The sequence below is a fragment of the Erpetoichthys calabaricus genome, chromosome 4 (genome assembly GCF_900747795.2).
Source record: "Erpetoichthys calabaricus chromosome 4, fErpCal1.3, whole genome shotgun sequence".
NCBI classification, from domain to species: domain Eukaryota; kingdom Metazoa; phylum Chordata; class Cladistia; order Polypteriformes; family Polypteridae; genus Erpetoichthys; species Erpetoichthys calabaricus.
In genome coordinates this window covers 58,119,603-58,139,057 of record NC_041397.2, presented here as the reverse complement: position 1 = coordinate 58,139,057, position 19,455 = coordinate 58,119,603, and the positions used below count along the sequence as shown (strand labels likewise).

Here is a 19,455-nt window from a genome sequence, read left to right as displayed (position 1 = left end):
TGTGTTACTGATGGTAGCCTTTGTTACTTTGGTCCCAGCTCTCTGCAGGTCATTGACTAGGTCCCCCCGTGTGGTTCTGGGATTTTTGCTCACCGTTCTTGTGATCATTTTGACCCCACGGGGTGAGATCTTGCGTGGAGCCCCAGATCGAGGGAGATTATCAGTGGTCTTGTATGTCTTCCATTTTCTAATAATTGCTCCCACAGTTGATTTCTTCACACCAAGCTGCTTACCTATTGCAGATTCAGTCTTCCCAGCCTGGTGCAGGTCTACAATTTTGTTTCTGGTGTCCTTTGACAGCTCTTTGGTCTTGGCCATAGTGGAGTTTGGAGTGTGACTGTTTGAGGCTGTGGACAGGTGTTTTTTATATTGATAACGAGTTCAAACAGGTGCCATTAATACAGGTAACGAGTGGAGGACAGAGGAGCCTCTTACAGAAGAAGTTACAGGTCTGTGAGAGCCAGAAATCCTGCTTGTTTGTAGGTGACCAAATACTTATTTTCCACCATAATTTGCAAATAAATTCTTTAAAAATCAGACAATGTGATTTTCTGGATGTTTTTTTCTCATTTTGTCTCTCATAGTTGAGGTATACCTATGATGAAAATTACATGCCTCTCTCATCTTTTTAAGTGGCTTACTAAATACTTTTTTGCCCCACTGTTGGTATTCTATCTATTAGTGAAACTGTAACTTCAAGCAACAGCTTTCAGGCTAGGCATGAGACACTACATTTAGCCCACGATACTATTCATACTGCGATTGAAGCTCCACGATGCAATATTCCCATAATATGAAATTTTCATAAAAAAACTTTAGTGTTAAATATTATTGCACATTCTTAACAAAAAACACTGGAAAATAAAGTCAAATCAATGCACAAATAAACTAAGTTTTTGTAAGCTTTTTTTAAATCTCTTAAATATTGACTAGCAAAATAACCGCGCTTCGCAGCGGCGAAATACTGCTTTAAAATTTTAAATAATAAACTGAGGGAAAATGTACCAGTAATTATTAGTTAAGGATCTCTTTGTATACCACGTTGTCAGTTCGCCCCTCCGGTTGTAATATGACCAAGCTGTGTGCTGAGCTTACTCTTGAGCATGCAATGTATAGTTGCCTCAAATCAATGCCAACGCCTTTTGTAGGGTCTGTCCCTGAGACTTATTGTCATTGCAAAGCAGAGCCTTACTGGAAATTGGAGGCGTTTGAATTGAAATGGGAGATCACAGGGTATAACGGGGATGCGAGGAATAAAAACTCTCCCCCCTGAGCCACCGCCAGTAAAAATAGTTGCCTCAATTAGGTACTTTTGCAAGCATGTGACCTGAAGTCTCGTGCCATTACAAAGTTTCGGTGGCTGTAAGTTTCTCAGTAACATTATTGGTGCCCCAACCTTCAAAATTAGATTATGCTCAAGAGTGCCTGGAGGATTCAGAGTGTGGACCGAGCTGCAGGCTATGGATGTATATACGTACGTAAGTAGGATTCAGTTAGCGTTGGGAACCCACGTACCAAACTTCTTGAAGATGGGGCCATTAACTCTTTTAGGGCAGATGTCGACTTTTGTCGACAGGAGGGGTTGAGGGTGAATGTCGATAAAATTCGACATCCAGGGATAGAGGGCGACAATCAGCTGTTAATGGCGACAAAACTCACTGTCGCGTCACAGGCATTCCCTCTGTGCTTGGAGGAATGCTAGACTCGTTGACTCGGCAACTAATCCTTGCGTGTGCATGAGTTGCGAAATGTAAACAATGGCAAGATGGCATCGACATGTCACAAGGGAGCGAAGCGAGTGCAGAAAAGAAAACACTCGGCAGACAATGTTTTGCGCATTATCGCGGAGTCGGACTCTGATTTTTCAGAATCGGATTTTATTGACAGTGATCAGGAGATCGGACAAGAGAGTGAGAAGCCGGCATCAGCTGATCGGACACCAGCCGATGCCGCGCCAGCTGATCCGCTGCCAGCTGAGCGCATTTGTGCAGTCAATGCATCTACGGCAAGGTTCGCGTGGGAGGAATACACAGACATTGATCCGTGGGAACTGAACTGGCTACCGGACTTCACAAGACGGCATGGCTTGCTGTTGGACACGACAGATCACCAGCTGCTGAACTACTTCAGGCTGCTCTCTCCTGATGCTGCTTTTCAGCTACTGTCAGACGACACAAACAGGTAGGCAGAGAAATTTTTTGAATCGCGGGCTGCGCTTGCATCGCATTCTTGTTTTTCAAAGTGGAAACCCACAACAAAAGACGAGATGAAGCGCGCTGTGGCATTACAAATAGAGATGGGACAGAACTGGTGATATAACTTCAGGGAGCATTGGTCCAAACGTGCTTTGTCCCCTGGTGGCTTTGGACAGGTTATGCAGCGTGATGATAAGTACGTGATGCCGCAAAGTTTTATTCACTTCTATAATAAACAGAAGCAAATCCCATGGGGTGAACCACGCTATAACGCCATGCATAAAGTTCAGCCCCTGCTTGACATTTTGGAACCAACATAGAAACTATTTTATCAGCCTGGCTGTGATTTGTCTGTGCATGAATCTATGATAAAATAAATGGGACACCTTTTTTCTGCAAATATATGCCAGACAAGCCCACCAAGTATGGCAAAAAGGATTTTGTACTGGCAGAAGCAAACACTGGTTTCTGCCTGAAAGTAATTACATATACAGGAAAGTATTTCTTTCAAAGAGAGAACTGTCCCTTGACAAGTCAGGTTGTGCTGGAGCTGCTTCAGGGCTGTGAACATTTGGGTCATGTTGTGTACATTTGGACAATTTTTACACATGCCCAGAATTGTTCATGGAGCTACAGAGCAGAGGAATTGGAGCTTATGGCACAGTCAGGGTGAACAGGATACACATGGCTTCACAGTTGAAGCCAGACAGGCTGAAGATGAAAAGGGGTGACAATACGGTTTTCATGCGGGCAGAAAACTTGGTGGCAGTGGCATGGCACGATGGCAAACGGGTGACTTGTCTCTCTACATTACACACTAACAATATATGTGAGAAAGTGTAGCAACAGACAATTGAAAAGTAGGCACCAAAGCAACACATATTGTAAGCAGTGCAATGTGGCAATGACTGAAATTGGCTGCTTTGAGCGAGATCAGACTTTGCAGGACTTTGCTGTGTAAAATGTATGTGATATGTATGTGAAATCATAGAATATGCAGGCTCATATAACATGCAAGACAGTAACATTTGTCAAAAGTAAATATTTTTGTTGATTTCAATTGCTTTGTGTTCTTTTTTTAAATAAAAGTTAATTTTTGGAAAAATATTCAGCCCTGGGAGAAAAGAATCAAAAAAAAAAAATTAGCCCTAAAAGGGTTAAGTAACAAAGACCATTGGAAAGTTCAATATGGTGGCCGACAGTGGTGTCATACCACCGAAATAAGTACGTACATCGGTTTCGGTTAGCGCAGGAAAGCTGCCTACCAAATTTCGTGAAGATGGGGCAATAAATAAAGTTTAACATGGCGGACGTTGTCGACCGTTATGACGGTTACGTGTAGAATTTCGAAATGAAACCCGCTTAACTTTTGTAAGTAAGCTGTAAGGAATGAGCCTGCCAAATTTCAGCCTTCTACCTACACGGAAAGTTGGGAGAGTTAGTGATGAGTGAGTCAGTGAGGGTTTTGCCTTTTATTAGTATAGATGTATATGTATATATGTGTGTGTGTGTATATATATATATATATATATATATATATATATATATATGGTTTTGGCAGCCAAACACTTTTTTTCCAACCTAGAAGACCTCTCTTGAGATCCGTTTAATCGCTTCGTTGATTGCATGTCTTCCAAGGTAGTTTCAATACCCATTTCCTGCACCGAGTCATCTACCCTTTTATGAGTGACTGTGTTAGTGGGCGTACTTCGTACAGGTCTTTGAACGCACTGAATACTTGTAACTGGTGTCGCCGTCGGCTACTTTCGACAGGGAATGGAAGCAATTGTCGGGTAACAAAAACTATTTGTAAGTGATTTCGCATTGAAGAAATAGTAAAAACTTGATCACTTGGGTCAATACCTAAAGAAATACACACAGCAAATGCAATTGAGAATACACCAGAATCTGTATGATTTAATTGTTGCTGTGCGTCTTCATAAACTATGGGAGGTTTGTAAGGAAACAAAGCATGAAGGAAACAAAGCTGCTCTTCGGTGAGGTTGAATTTTTTATCAGCGTTTAAACTGTCATAGACATGAATTACAGCACCATCATAATAGGTACACACCCAGTGAGTCACTCGTTCAGTAGCTGCAGAAGGTAATACTTGAATATGTTTTGCATTTTGTGGAATGGGCATTATAGGTATGTCAGGAGTCCACATTAGCAAAACCTCTTGAGAGTTGGAAAATTGTATGCGCAGCTAAAATTTCGTTGAATTTGCTCATGTGATCTGTTGACAAATAATCATTATTTACCAAGTCATTCACTGCAAAATCTGACAGTGGTAAGATCACTCCTTCCATAACATTAAACACAAACACTAAGTAGACACTAACTCTAAAAAACGGCAACACCGCCGGGAAGAACACTAAATGAGATAAAGTAAAAGTGTACTAAACTTCTTTATTATAACTGCTTTATTATAGCAGGTGAGGTGACGCTGGCGCACGCTTGTTTTATTTCATTTATTGTACGTATAGTTCGTGGATACAGGTGACTCGAATTGCATGGATTTGGCTTAATATTTACAGATTTTATGAACTCCACTTTTCTGGGAACAGCTGAGTCTGTGGATCATGGGACGAGACCTACGAACATTTCTTTGTACCTGGCGATCTAGCACCTCGGGATGATCTGTCTCCGTGATTATATCTGCTATGCTGATCTGCTCCTGTTTCATCTTACAGTACTCTACGACCGGGAACTGATCTGATGTTCATACTAACTTGGCTTATGGCTCCGGGGCGATCACGCCTGAAATTACCAAGCGTTACTGTTTATGGCTGTGTATTGGAACATCCAAATCCTGCTTCCTCCTCCTGCTGTGCTTTCTGCTGCTTGCTATCGCCGCTCACCTACGCTACCACACCTGCCTGTCCTACCGGCTCCGTTGTGCTGTGCTGTTTCTACACTGCTATCAGCTAAGTATCACTATTTTAGCGCTTTGAGTACTGAGAAAAGCGCTATATAAATGTAATGAATTATTATTATTTATTATTAAACACTAAAGTACAAAAACGAAGTAGAAAGTAACACTAAACCGCAACACCGCCAGGAACACCGGCACGCCGTGTCTACTAAACACTAAGAAACACTAAGTAGAAATACTAAAGGAAAAAATACTATTCAGTAAGTTCCACGTCTACTAAACAGTAAATCAGTAAAGGAGAAAGGACTAAACACTAAGGGAAAAGAACGGCAAGACCACGCCAGCTGCGGAGCTCAGCTCGGAGTGAAATGAAGTGAATGAAATGAGGTGAATGGGAGGGGAGATGATCACGTGACTCCAACACCCGCTTTAACTCTCCGTCCCTCCACAAACACACAAACAGTCTCTCAGATCCCAACTCTCCTTATATATATATATATAGACAAAATACCCGTGCTTCGCAGCGGAAAAGTACTGCTTTAAAATTTTAAATAATAAACTGAGGGAAAATATACCAATAATTATTTGTTAAGGATCTCTTTGCATACCATGCTGTCAGTTCGCCCCTCCAGTTGTAATATGACCAAGATGTGCGCTGAGCTTACTCTTGAGCATGCAACGTATAGTTGGCTATGTGAAAAGCAAATCAAGAACGGCAAGACCGCGTCAGCTGCGGAGCTCAGCTCAGAGCGAAATGAAGTGAATGAAATGAGGTGAATGGGAGGGGAGATGATCATGTGACTCCCCCACCCCTCTTAACTCTCCATCCCTCCACAAACACACAAAGACAGTCTCTCGGATCGCAACTCTCCTTTCGCACACCGCGTCTACTAAACACTAAGAAACACTAAGTAGAAACACTAAAGGAAAAAATACTATTCAGTAAGTAGCGCGTCTACTAAACAGTAAATCAGTAAAGGAGAAAGGACTAAACACTAAGGGAAAAGAACGGCAAGACCGAGCCAGCTGCGGAGCTCAGCTTGGAGCGAAATGAAGTGAATGAAATGAGGTGAATGGGAGGAGAGATGATCACGTGACTCCAACACCCGCCTTAACTTTCCATTCCTCCACAAACACAGTCTCTCGGATCCCAACTCTCCTTTATATATATATATATATATATATATATATATATATATATATATATATATATATATATATATATATAGATGTAGTACTAGGGTGTTGTACCGTGTTAGCCATTATGAATGTAGAGAAAAGCCAAGCAAAATGACACCTTTTATTGGCTAACTAGAAAGATTACAATATGCAAGCTTTCGAGGCAACTCAGGCCCCTTCTTCAGGCAAGATGTAATATATAGATGTAAAACAGTTTCATTGCAGTAACACAATATGCGTTTTGTATGTTGATAAACACAATTTCACTGAACTATGTACATTTGAGAACAATAACACCATAAACCTAAAATATAAAGTTACGGCAGTGCAAATCCATTCAAATTTAAATTTATTGTTTTGTTTTCTGTATGAAACATTCTTCCAACAATGGCTGTCCTCTTATTTTCTGCTTGAATGCCTTAGTGACCCATTGGATATGGGTTCTGATTGGATCGAAAATGTTTTACTTTCTTTCAAGGAAAAAAGGAGAATATTGGCACTCTGCAGGAGGCTAAGACCTCTTCACTGTGATAATATTCCAGCCAGCTGAATTTGGTTGCCTTCTTTGTGTCTCTCTCTCACCAACCCCACTAATGCTAGAGAACTACTGTTGAGAGCAATGCGAGATCCTAATGTATAATTCCTACTTGCTGTAATCTGTCTCCATTTCCAATCAGTACCAGTGAAAGGTATATTGATGTCTCGAGAATGAGAGGTGCAGTACCTGCAGCCTACTGCTCCCAGTAGTGTTTGTGTATGCCATGCTGCAATACGATGATAAGCTTGTGCTTTGGTTGTCTCAGTTGGTTTGAAAATAAGCCTGTGGATGCAGTTGTGTCTCTATGAAGCATGTTACTTTTTGTTGTATTCATGTAAAGACACAACTCACTAAATTAAGCTTGTTTAATTTAGTGCAGCTCCAGACAACTTACACATATAATGAAGTCCATATTTTGTGCTGAAAAGTTTCACCTTCACATCATTATACAAATGGCAATGGGTTCTGTCAGTGTAGTTACCGAGTTCTAGTTTCTCAGTCAGATCTTTAAATTCCCTGCTTTTGACAAAGGGCTTTTTTATTTTGAAATTGTGTTTCACTACAGTCATATGGTAATGTCATGCAATATGTGATACAATTTTTCATTGTGGAATTTTGCCCTATGCCTAATGCAGGTAATTCTGGCTTATGAAAATCATGGATAGAATAATCACATACAAAACCTGACATTAGCTACTAATTTACTCAGATACAGAATGAAACAAAGGTTTAATCAGTTATATTCAGTGTTGGGCAATGTTACTTTTAAAAGTAAATTAGTTACATTACTTACAGGAAAAAAAAGTTACTAAATGGGTTATATAGTTCCTTATTCTAAAATGTAATGTGTTATCAGTGCATCACTTCTGTGTTACTTTTTCTTCTTTTGTAGGAACAACTGCATATTTCATTGGTCAGCATTTGTTTTTGAATCCTAAGCCAATGCATGAACCTTCATGAAAATGACGAGAAACACAGCTAAATTTGATCATTTTCTTGTGTTTTATAAATAAAGTTAGTCTTTCACGTGCTGTGAAATAAATAATATCCATTCCCCTTCACTATTCCCAACACAAGCCCCCAATATTTTGCGGTATGAACATTGCCTACTGTGACACCAGGTCACACTGTTTCAAAATATCTATAGCAAATAACTGGATTAAAACTAAACTGATTCTTACTATATAGGTTTCTGTTACTGTAGTACATGCAGCACATGCTTTTCTGCTTGGTTGTGTGACTGAACCCTGCAAAGGAGCAGCATACTGTCTACCATATTTGCTTCTTACTTTACACCCAGTGGTACTACGATAATCACCAAAACTAAAATGGGCGGACTCAGTTTATCCCTCAGCACATGCAAGATTAAATGTATAGTTCTTACTGTTGTTCAGTTCTTTTCTCCTGATATCATGATATGCATGTGCTTAAACTCTTCTTAGCTGTCACCAGATGGCCACAGTGCCTGTCAATGTTACACTGGCAGCAGCAAGGGACATCTTTGCAAATAAAGACAATACTTCTGCAAAATAACGCAATATTTCTTTTTGGAGAGGCTGCAATAAGCGGACTACATAACACATATTACTTTTAACACATTATGCGTAACACTGGTCATATCTCCCTTTTGTGTCCAAAAAAAAAAAAAAATCACCATCCATAATTCTAAGAAGTAGCTCAACAACAGATGTCCTACTGTGAAGTAGGGTCCTTAAACTGTCAGGTATGCATGGGTGGCTGTTTGTAGCATATCGAGGTAATGCCCAGTAATAAAGAATCAGTATGTTACTTCGATGCAGGGTTTATATGGCTTCACAGACATATAATGCTGTCTGTTTTTACTATGTTTACATATACATGTAGCACAAATACAAAAGCATTTCACTTTTTCTGGATTATTTCATTTACATAGGTTGTGAGACAAGGCAATTTTTAAGTGTAAATATCAAAATAGATCATTCTGAAGACCATGCGTAAAATTACATTAAGAATGGAAATTCTGATCACATTTCATAATCAATTGTTGACCACTTTTGATTGATTAATAACTGTAAATGATAAATGACAGCCATTCTGCTTAAGAATATAATATTGTTTCTAATTTATGCAATATATGTTTCTTTTAGCACAGATGAAAAAGCATCAGAAAGTCTATGTGCACACTGCAAGAATTCTTATGTTTTTCATCCAGTAGTGACACAGAAGATTTTAGAAAACTGTGGAAAAAAAAGCAAATTAATTTTTTTAGATTGGATTTATATCACTTTCATATACTAAATCAAATATTGAAATACCGGACTCGATTATGACCTGGGTTTTAATGTTTGCTATCTAAATTTTCTGGAAATTTACACTTCAACTAATTTTATGCCAGTGTTCACGAGACTTTTGTTATTTATCTCCACATTACAGGATTACAGTGCCATCTCAAATTGCTTGGTGGCTGACTTAAGCCCTTGGGGCAACTTTTGCCAGCCAATACAACTCATCTGCAATATGTTTTCTGCTGGAAATGTTAATCTGAAATTGTTAAAAGTACTGTTTTATATCAAATCTCTCCACATCTTGCTCCCATCAGTCCTGGCTTCTCTCTCATGCCCACAGGTTTCTACATACAAATGCAGCAGTGATTAGTGTGCTCAAAGCAACAGCTACAATCTTTTTTTTACTTCTCTTCCTTTACCAACATGTCTGTCAAATTTGTTTTTATAAAATCTACACATACGGAGCACATTCAGAGCAGATATCTACTGGATTTGGATTGCTTGCAAAATCTCAACACTCAAAAAAAAAAAAAAAAAAAAAAGATGTGAACGAAATGGAACTGAGTCACTTCTAGCTACAGTGTGTAAATATAGCCAAAGTATCTTATAAGACTACTGAATGGTCTTTAATGTATCTTTGTCAAGGAAAAGAAGCACATCAGTATGCTCGAGAGTAAGTTGCATGAACAAACTTTTGGTTGTCATAGGACTGAAGCTCTGCATATGCTCAGATAGCTTTTTGGCAAATTCTTGGTATAAATTAAATCCATCAATCTACAAGCATGTTGCAGAGGTCCAGAGGAATGTGTTATTCTGATATAGGATTACTGCTTTCTTCCCAAAGCCCTTTGCCATCACCCACACTAATCAGTAACATGTCTTGTTGTAATATTTTACAAACCCCCTGTGCAAGTTCCTCTGTCTGCTGGTTAGCACAAATTCCTTGTTAGTGTTGCTGATATGGTAGATTGCTACAGTCTGGCCTAACATGTAGCATACTTATTTTGTACGTGGTAATTCATTGCAGATGTACTGTTTTGTATTATAGCACACTATTACATAGTTTGCAGTGAACCAGAGTCAAATTTTGGTAAATATACTCCCAAACTCAGTTATATTTAGCACGCTGCATTTTCACTTATTGTGCCTATTCTGCTTATGAATATAAAACTCAGTTATATTTAGCACGCTGCATTTTCACTTATTGTGCCTATTCTGCTTATGAACATAAAACAATCAGACAGCTCACATACTACCACTTTGTCTATTAAAATACAAGTCTCAAAGTAAATATATATTTGAAGTTACAATAATAATAATAATAATACAATGCAGCAGGCTAATTAAATTTCCCATTGCAAATGTAATCATATGATTTATAATTGGTGTAAATTCTTAACTTAATTAATCAACAGTCAATTGTTAATATCCCTGTTCTGTAAAGCCAACTACTTGCCTGAATGTTCTGGACAGAGGTTAACAGGAACAAGTAAGGGCATTTAAGAAACTGCGTCATTCAACATGATCAATATTGGAAACAACATTTCAATGACCCAGCACTCTGACCTCCAACGGTCATGCGAAAAGAAAATTTCCTCTTGGGGATTAACAGTGCACCAAATACAAATTAATAAGATGATACAAAGCTAACATGTACTACTGTCCCAGTGTTTAACATCCAAATTGTTTGTTGAATTTCATCAAGCCATTCAGCCTTTTGAACCTTTTCTCTGAACAAGGGCACAGCTGAATAGACACAAAGTCAGCAACAGAAAAGAAAATGGCCCAAGCTACTGTTTCTTATTTTTAGTACCAAGAATTTTGCTCTGATGAGGCAAAGACTTCCTGTGCATCAACATTTGTTTGTTCATGTGCTATTTTTCTCTAACGCCCTACTATTTTGTCCTTTGGTCACCTATTATAAGATGTATCTGTTTCAATGGCCTTGTAATTGGAAATGAAATAAAACTATATTTTTATAGTGCCTGGATGCCTGTAAATAATTCTGCTTGATAGCATGAGAATCTGCAAATATCTTTGTTTCTGTCAGTTGATGACTTATATTATTACTTGGTTGTTTTAATAATTTTTACACTACTACTTTTCTAAATGTAGATATTACTGTCCTGTGGTGCTGAGATGCTTAATACTGATGTTCTTTTTAAGTATATATACATTTCAAATATGAATTCAAGAAAAATAAAAGAATTTTCAGTAACTATAATAATTACAGGTTGCCTTCAGTAGGTGAAACACAGGAAAATTCAAAACAAATAAACTCCATGGCAAACTTCTCCCATTCAGGACTTGAAACGGAGTCTATACTGAAAAACGAGATTTTACAAAGAAAAATGTCTTCTCTGATATAAGACAGAATTAAGTGGTTTATCATTTTTCTAAATTCAATTTACAATTATTTCTGGTGTAATACTGGACATTTGTGACAATTTGCAGTAATTCTTTGTTTTGTTTTGAGCGGATTTTATTACATTCTACAATATCTCATGAGGGGGTGAGAGCTGCAAGACTGTTACAGTATTTGAATTGCCTGTTTAGTGTTGTTTTGCTACCTCAACAGCTGATTCATTTCTTTGATAAATTAACATTTTGTCCACAAGGTTATAATTATTACATTGTAAGCTAGCTGTCTACACCAATAAATTACAACAGCAAGTATTATAAAGCAAAATAACTAAAAGGCACTGTCCCATGCAAATGTAGAGAACAGGGATATGCATATGTCAAGCCAACAACATACAAAGAGCCTATTATTTCCAAAATACCTGTCAGATTGGTTTTGACATTTCCTGGGCTGACTAGGTTATATTTTGTGTATACCCTTTTCTGTATGTCATTTAGTTCATGAAGGAGGACTAAATAATTCATGGTATCTTTACAGGATGTGCTGCTATTTCCAAAAGTTTCACTATAGTTTGTCAGCTTGGATCTGAGCATATTACACAATCTACTCTTATTGAATTTGTGCAGCTGTGCACCACTTTTGACTAGCTAGCTCTTAGATTTTACCTGTTTACTAAAACAATAAATTAAAACACAATGACATGGAGAGGACTTCCATTGTGTATATATATCCTGAATGGAGCAATCGTACTAAGAAATGTGTGTATCAATTTCATGTTTCAGTGATTTCACATGTTTCATGAAATACCCAGTAGTTAATGTCTGCTTCGTGAAACAAGTTTACATGAAAAGACTGTCAAGCAAGTGTGTGCTACTTGGTTGGCAACCAAACCATCACTTCAAGGGAGAGTTTGTCTGTGGTCTCTGAGAGACGCAAAGCATCCTCTACCTTGTACTTAACAATTAGACACCATCATTTCTTTATAAACTACTGGAACACGTGGATTTCCGGTCCAAAAATAAAAGGACAGTGAAAACGTACGCACCATGTCCTGGGGGATTTTTAATAGAGGCTTCCATTAATAAGGAGCTGATGATACCTCTTATGTGTTCTAAACAGTTTCTTCTTACAGTTCCTTCTTACAGTTGAAAGTTATAATATCTTTTATTGGTTCTGGTGGTTCACATAGAACAACATGTACCTTTCAATTAAGGACACACAATTTTTTGTTTTCAGTATGAACAAACACTACGGAACAGTGTACATCAGTCGATATACAGTGCATCCGTAAAGTATTCACAGCGCATCACTTTTTCCACATTTTGTCATGTTACAGCCTTATTCCAAAATGGATTAAACTCATTTTTTTCCCCACAGAATTCTACACACAACACCCCATAATGACAACGTAAAATTTTGGAATAAGGCTGTAACATAACAAAATGTGGAAAAAGTGATGCGCTGTGAATACTTTCCGGATGCACTGTAACTGTTGTAAGTAGTGCTCTTCAACCAAACACTGATGTAAGGAGTAAAAGCAATGTTTGCATATGGGCATTAGTGAGTATTTGATTTCTTCAGTTATTGGCAAACATTTTTCTGTTGTTGTTGTTCTTACATTCTGTATTGTGGAGTGTGCGTGGCAAGCTGATGAGCCACAGTACTAGCCAGCTACTTAGTGGCTCTATATTCAGGCTTGTGGTTGGATTGACCACTGCTGACAGTTTATTTTTGCGCCTCATTGTATTTAGCACTGTATTTTGCCATCATAAGGATCACTATCGTGTGAGGACAGCTACTGCAGTTCCTTTATCGCTGCCATGGTGTGTATCACTGCATTGTGGGATCATAAGGATCATTTTCATGTGAGGGCAGAAGCACAAGTCAGTTTGCAAAGGCATTATACCTGTCTTTATTGCACATACATTCAGTATCCTGTACTTGATGCTCATCAGATCAAGTTACTGTTCTTCCTATGAACCACCTCAGCAATGCCCTTAATGCTCAACAGACATTGCCACAGGTCTTTTCCATTCTGCCATGACACCCTCAGCAGCAGATTGCTATAACAAAGGTACAAATCCTGATGACTTCACAGAGGCTCTCACCAGGGATACCACAAGAACCGATAGTTCTGAAAATATAATGGTACCAGCTTTTTTACTGTATCAGCAGTACCAAAAAAGTCGCTACTCCACCCTTGCATGACTGCAAGTAGGTGAATTACACCAGAAGGCACAATTAATACATGATAAAAATGTGAGTAAAAACTACTTATAAAAATGGTCCTCAGTGGTGAGGCTACAGCAGTAAGGTCTTAAAATGCTTTGTATTCATGCAGAAGAATTTCAACACACAAGTACAGCATATAAAAGCAAAACATGGAGGCTTTGCATTCATTTTCTGATTGTAAAGAGCACCTCTACCGATGTCAATCAGTCCAAGCATCTACCCATTTTCTAACTGGCATATACAGTTCGGGTTCACAGGGAGGACCTCACATACATTGACACCTACGCATATAGGACTGTGAGATATGCGAGGACTGCTAGCACAAACAACAGTTGTAGCAAGTAAACACTGAGGCAAGATTCAAATGAATCAGCTATCTGACTGGTCAGCACTAGTGACTGCCCCATTAGTTAATACCAAAATAAAATGAATTTTGTGTTTCTGCACTTTGAAGGACAAGGTACACCTCCCTATTAATATGATGTGTACCATGCTAAAAGAGGCCTGTAACAACTGAAACACGCAGTTAGGACAAGCAAAACAGAATACTTTATTGCTAAATATGAATCTGCAAACACTGAATTTGTGAAATTGGTTTGGATTTTGAAGGCAAACTGCTGTTCATTACATAACCCATACGTGAATGCAAAGGTCATATTTTTGAATGGTACATTGAAGAATGTAATGCTGTCTCACAGTTAGAAATTTATCCAGTATAGGTAACGACAGCCCAAGCAATTTTGCAATTCTGTACACAGAAACTATGAAGTGTGATCATTCACATAGTAAACACTGAAAACAGCAAAACAAAGGCTGTTATACAGGAGCTCGGAAAGAAATGGTTTATGTAAAACTGACAAATTGATTTCACACAGAAAGCATTGAGTTGGGGCAAATGTTTATTAAAAAAAAAAAAAAATACGAGCAGATTTTGAAAATTAAAGCGCTATGAATTTCAGTGCCATTTGAAAGTTGAATTAATTGGCCTAATAAAACTCTCTAGTAATAGTTTTTAACCAGCTAGTGATGCAAATATAAATTTTAAAATAGAAAATGTTACAAACCTAACAGATTAGTTCAATGACAAACCAAACTTTAAAAGCAAGTTGTTATAAAGAGTGGATTTAAAGTAAAGTATCCGAAACTATTTCCATTTAACAGTACATATAGCAATGTTTGAATTTTTATATTGAGAATTGGTTTTAAGCAGTATTTTTCAGTTACAGGTCAGATAATAAATGTATAATGTGCTAAGATAGATCACGTAGTTTGTGATATATCATTCTTTATAACCCCTATGCCTAAATCCCCACAACAAATTATCCAATTATTGTTACACTGAATTGGGGGGATTCCATCATTGCCACACATTAAAATTCAAGCTGGGCATTGTATTTGTATATTTATGAATGCCAAAGCTTGTTTCCTTAAATGACAGTTGGGTAACTGCTTAATGGATATTATACATACCAGGTGTTTTAAAGCTGTTGTTACTGTTATTGTTTATACATTTTATATTGTATTTCAGAAAAACGCACAGTATTATTCACTTCAATAATGGGGGTACTTTAATAAAAAGTCATTGAACGGGACTTCTGTTTTGGCATGGTATTGAAAGGTATCGAGTACCATAAAATTTCACAGGTATTGGTATCAAATACAAAAATTCTGGTATTGTGACACTGTGATGGTGCGGGTTGGCTACATGCTCCCACTTCTATTTGGGACCCTCTTGAACCTGCCACTGTCGATAGTCATAACCGAGATGAGCCAGACAAATGAGGACATGCACTTACAGCAAGGAGTAGATGTGAAAGTATTCAGTGCTTTTATTAAAAACAATTCCAAAAATCAAAGTGTCCAAATAAAAAATGCAGTGCATCAAATCCATTAAATAAATAATTCATAAAAATGGTGAAGCTGTGGTGGTTAAAACAATCCAAACATATATACTTAAAAATGAGGTTAAAAATCCTGTGGCAGGAGGCAATTCTTAATAACTCAGTCCCATGTGCGACTTTTCTAAAACCAACATCTCTCTCTTTCTCTGTCTTTTAACCTCCCTCCATCCTTCTCTTCTCTGTTCTTTTCCTGTCAATCCTCTCCCTTCTGCTGTGCAGGCTCCTCTTATCTTGACCTACCTAATTGGGTGCAGGTGCGAGGTAAAAATGAGGCATCCAACTGCTACTTGCATTCACATGTGTGTGCAGACGTGATCAGTCAGGCATGCCAACCAACCCCGGAGAGGAACACACTTGTGCACACCCACAACCCAATTGGAGCCTGCACATTACCAGAACCTGATATTTAAAATCTGCCCAATGTCACAGACCACTTATCACAGGCACCCTTAGTTGCCAGCAAACAAAATTTGTTGTTTTAGTACATTACGTGTCACGTCAAGAGCTTTCGGCTAAGACCAAGATCAAGGATCTAGCCTTGGTGGTTTGTGACAGGCGAACAAAACAGTTTTGTTTTATTTATTTATTTACTTGGAAAATCTAGAACCTTTCCTATAATCACTATAAAAGGAATCAATGACATAAGTCTGATAGTTTCTGGGATACAAGATGATAACATTTTTTTTTTTAAAGTATTAAAAATCTGCACACTAAATCAAAGTCAGTAAGCCTATGCTGCTGCACCACTCTGTGAATGCTTATTTAGCTCTACAGAAATCAATTCCATCTCTCTCTGTCTAGTCAAGAGGCTCCTTGGAGTGCCAAATGAAAACCTGGACTAAAAAAACTATTATTTTCCCATTGCATTCTTTATCATAAAAACAAACATTTCTGGCTTTAAGTCATTTTTACGTTTCTGATATTTTGATTTGGTTTTACTGTACTGTGTATGTAGAAAAGTAGTTTGTATCCTATGCTTAAGTATTTATACATCTTCCTTGTACTGCTATGTGCATCATCATGCATGTTATGAAAAACAAAATAAACCACTTTTAAAAGAACATTATTTCACATTTTACCTTAAACATTTGTGGCAGTTTGTTGTTATAGAAGCATGCAACTACTCACATAAAATTATCAGTATGTTATTAATATTCAGCTACTTGATTTAAAAATACTGTATATGTTATTTTTGGGATGTGACCTTTTTTGCGTGCAACACATATGATTGTTTAAAAAAATGCATTAATTATCTGTGTTTCAAACCTAAAAAATGGAGACAACCTTAAATGTATTGTAAAAGGTGGAATTCAAAATTAAAAGCCTTTAGATAAAATAGGCGAACATATTAAGAAAAGTACCACTTTTGAGTCTCTCGTAGCAGAAAGCTGACACACTGTATTTACTGATCTCTGACATGTTCTGGCACTTTACCTAATTTGTATAAAACCGCGGCATGAAAAGAGCTATTTTTCACTTTAATAACTTTGCCCATTTTTTCCATGAGCATTCAATTTACCAAACTTTACTTCTAAACATTAATGTATTTTATTTAGCATTGATTTTGGTATACTGATTCCGGACTTATTTGGCTTTAGTTACTCTGTTTATTGGAAAAAAGGAAGCCTTGTAAACCTTCCCCACTTAAAATAAATTACCCTTTTTGTTTTAATAAATGGCAAAATGTTCCGTATTTAGATGTCATTAGGACGGGCAAAATGGAAGAAAAAGAATCTTTAATTCCATTACATCAGGCTTTGAATCTTCCATTTTCTGAACCATCGTTCTTAGGCCCCACGGAAGCAACACTAAACGCATCAAGTGAATGCTGAAAAACAGTTCGCTTGACCAACCATAAAAGAGAAAATGCGATTTGACAGCTCAGCGAGCCAATCCACTGAGGAAGGAGGCAGGACAAACAACAGAGAAAGTCGGCCTCTTTCGCCCTGGTTTTCATCAGACAAAAAATGACAGCGTGTGCTAACCAACGTGAACCTTTTAAATAAATGTGTAGGAGCGTAAATATTGAAGTTTTAGAGATACTACAATTAAACCCCACGTTTAAACACCAGATAGTATATGAATAAAATAGCATTTACAATAAACAACGCACTTGTCATGTTAGTTGTCGATTACATGCAGTTTACCCGTTTCAACATTCAAAATTGGTCAACTATCGCATGTTTTCGACCGCTTCACACGGCTAACAATAAACGATTGGTCTATCAATACAAACGGCCCGGCAGTTCGACTTGAGATCGCATTTTTACCTGAAACAGCAGCTATTGAATATGGGTGATTCCTCTCTCCTTTCTGAGGTCTGGGATACAATGTTAAGATGGGAACATTGCGCCGCAACTATTACTGTCCGTGTTCCCTTCAGCAAGTAGCTCAAAGGTTCCGGAGTGACGTAACAGTCAAAAAAATCATTGTCAACATTACTGATTAATGTTACACAAAGGCAAATTAGACAACTCCCAATATCTCTCCAAAAATTATTTCATAGTTTAGTTTTTGTTCATTCCGTGTAAACGTTCCATATTTGGTACTTTTTAACTGTCTAGACATATCTCCAGAAATTGCAATTAAATAGATGTACTGAATGTAGTTTGATAGTACCAAATGTACACTTCACAAATATAATTTTTCAATTGTAAAAGAACTGACTTTAAAGATCTTTCTAATTCTTCGGCCAGGCTAACAGGTGAGACTTTCCATTTAAGGTGCAAATCCCAGATATTCATTAAAATGTTGTTTACCTTATTTTGATTTCTAAAGTAGTGCATTTAGGTAAATTAGTGGCATTATTCTTTTCATAAAAACCGGTAGCTGTGCCTATAGGTTCTTTCTTCGGATTTTTCAAAATCCACTTGTGTAAAAAAAAAAATATCTGTCTATTTTCAGAACTGCTTTTTCCATTTTAGTACTGGCAAGAGCTGACATTTGTTTAATGAATTTACCTAATCCAATTTTATGGTGTCTATAAAATTCTGGCCAGGGGTCCAGTGAATATAAAAGGCATTGCCAAGAGATAGGAAGGCCTCCTGCTAAGCTGAGTGTCCAAGAAGAGATTTACCTGGTGTTAAGAGTGTGAGAGAGAAGTCATGGAGGCTCTGTAGAAGGTCAGAGGATATCCAGAATGCTGCCTTCTAATGAGTAAAGCTTTAATTAGACCATACTACAAAGGTGAAATAAAAGCAAGACTGAGAGCAAGCCATTTCATTACATAGCAGTATGCACCCTTTAAATGGGAGGAGTGGGACCAGACTCTTTATTTAAGGCAGTCCTTCCAAAAACCACCTGGGAGACATGGCACTATAATGTCAACAGAATGCCTCAGGGACACAAAGACATTGCAGACCACTAGAGCAGTCCCAGAATTTTTTATGAAGCTTGGTTTTAATGCCCTTACAGTGAGAATGATTAATTTCTGAACTCATAGTCTTTTTTCTTGTTTGTCATTTTTATCATCTTTCTGGCAACACCATTTTGTTTTTTGGCTTTTGTGTGTGTGCTATGGCCGTCTTAACATATGGGCACAATGGGCACTGGCTGGGGGCCCCAAGAGCATAAGGGCCCATGATATTTCTGATGCCTATGTATGTTTCTGTTTTGCTATCACAGCAGGGGCTCCAGTGCATTACTTAGCCCGTGGGCCTATGATGCTGCTAAGATAGCTCTGGGTATGCCACCATTTTATGTCTTTCCTTGCGTGGCTGTGGCCATTTTGTTTACTGTTGCTATTATGGCTGACAGGTCACAAATATGTCATCACTCATTGCACTATTTAAGGTAGCGCAATGCAGTTTCAGTCATCCAGACTTCACATTCAATACTAAATTACAATTACTTCTGTTTAGAGAGAGGCTAAAGATTTTGAAACTGAGTAAGGACTTGTTTTTTGAATGT

General features: G+C 37.8%; 1 protein-coding gene across 1 annotated transcript in view; it reads right to left on the bottom strand.

Annotated features, from left to right (window-relative positions):
- rnf6 (ring finger protein (C3H2C3 type) 6) overlaps nt 1-17,938 on the bottom strand; it is a 42,026-nt gene extending 24,088 nt beyond the window's left edge. The window contains exon 1 of the mRNA XM_028799506.2: nt 17,817-17,938. The gene's annotated coding sequence lies outside the window, so the exon portion shown is untranslated. The remainder of the gene's footprint in view (nt 1-17,816) is intronic.
- Between the last annotated feature and the right edge of the window lie 1,517 nt (nt 17,939-19,455).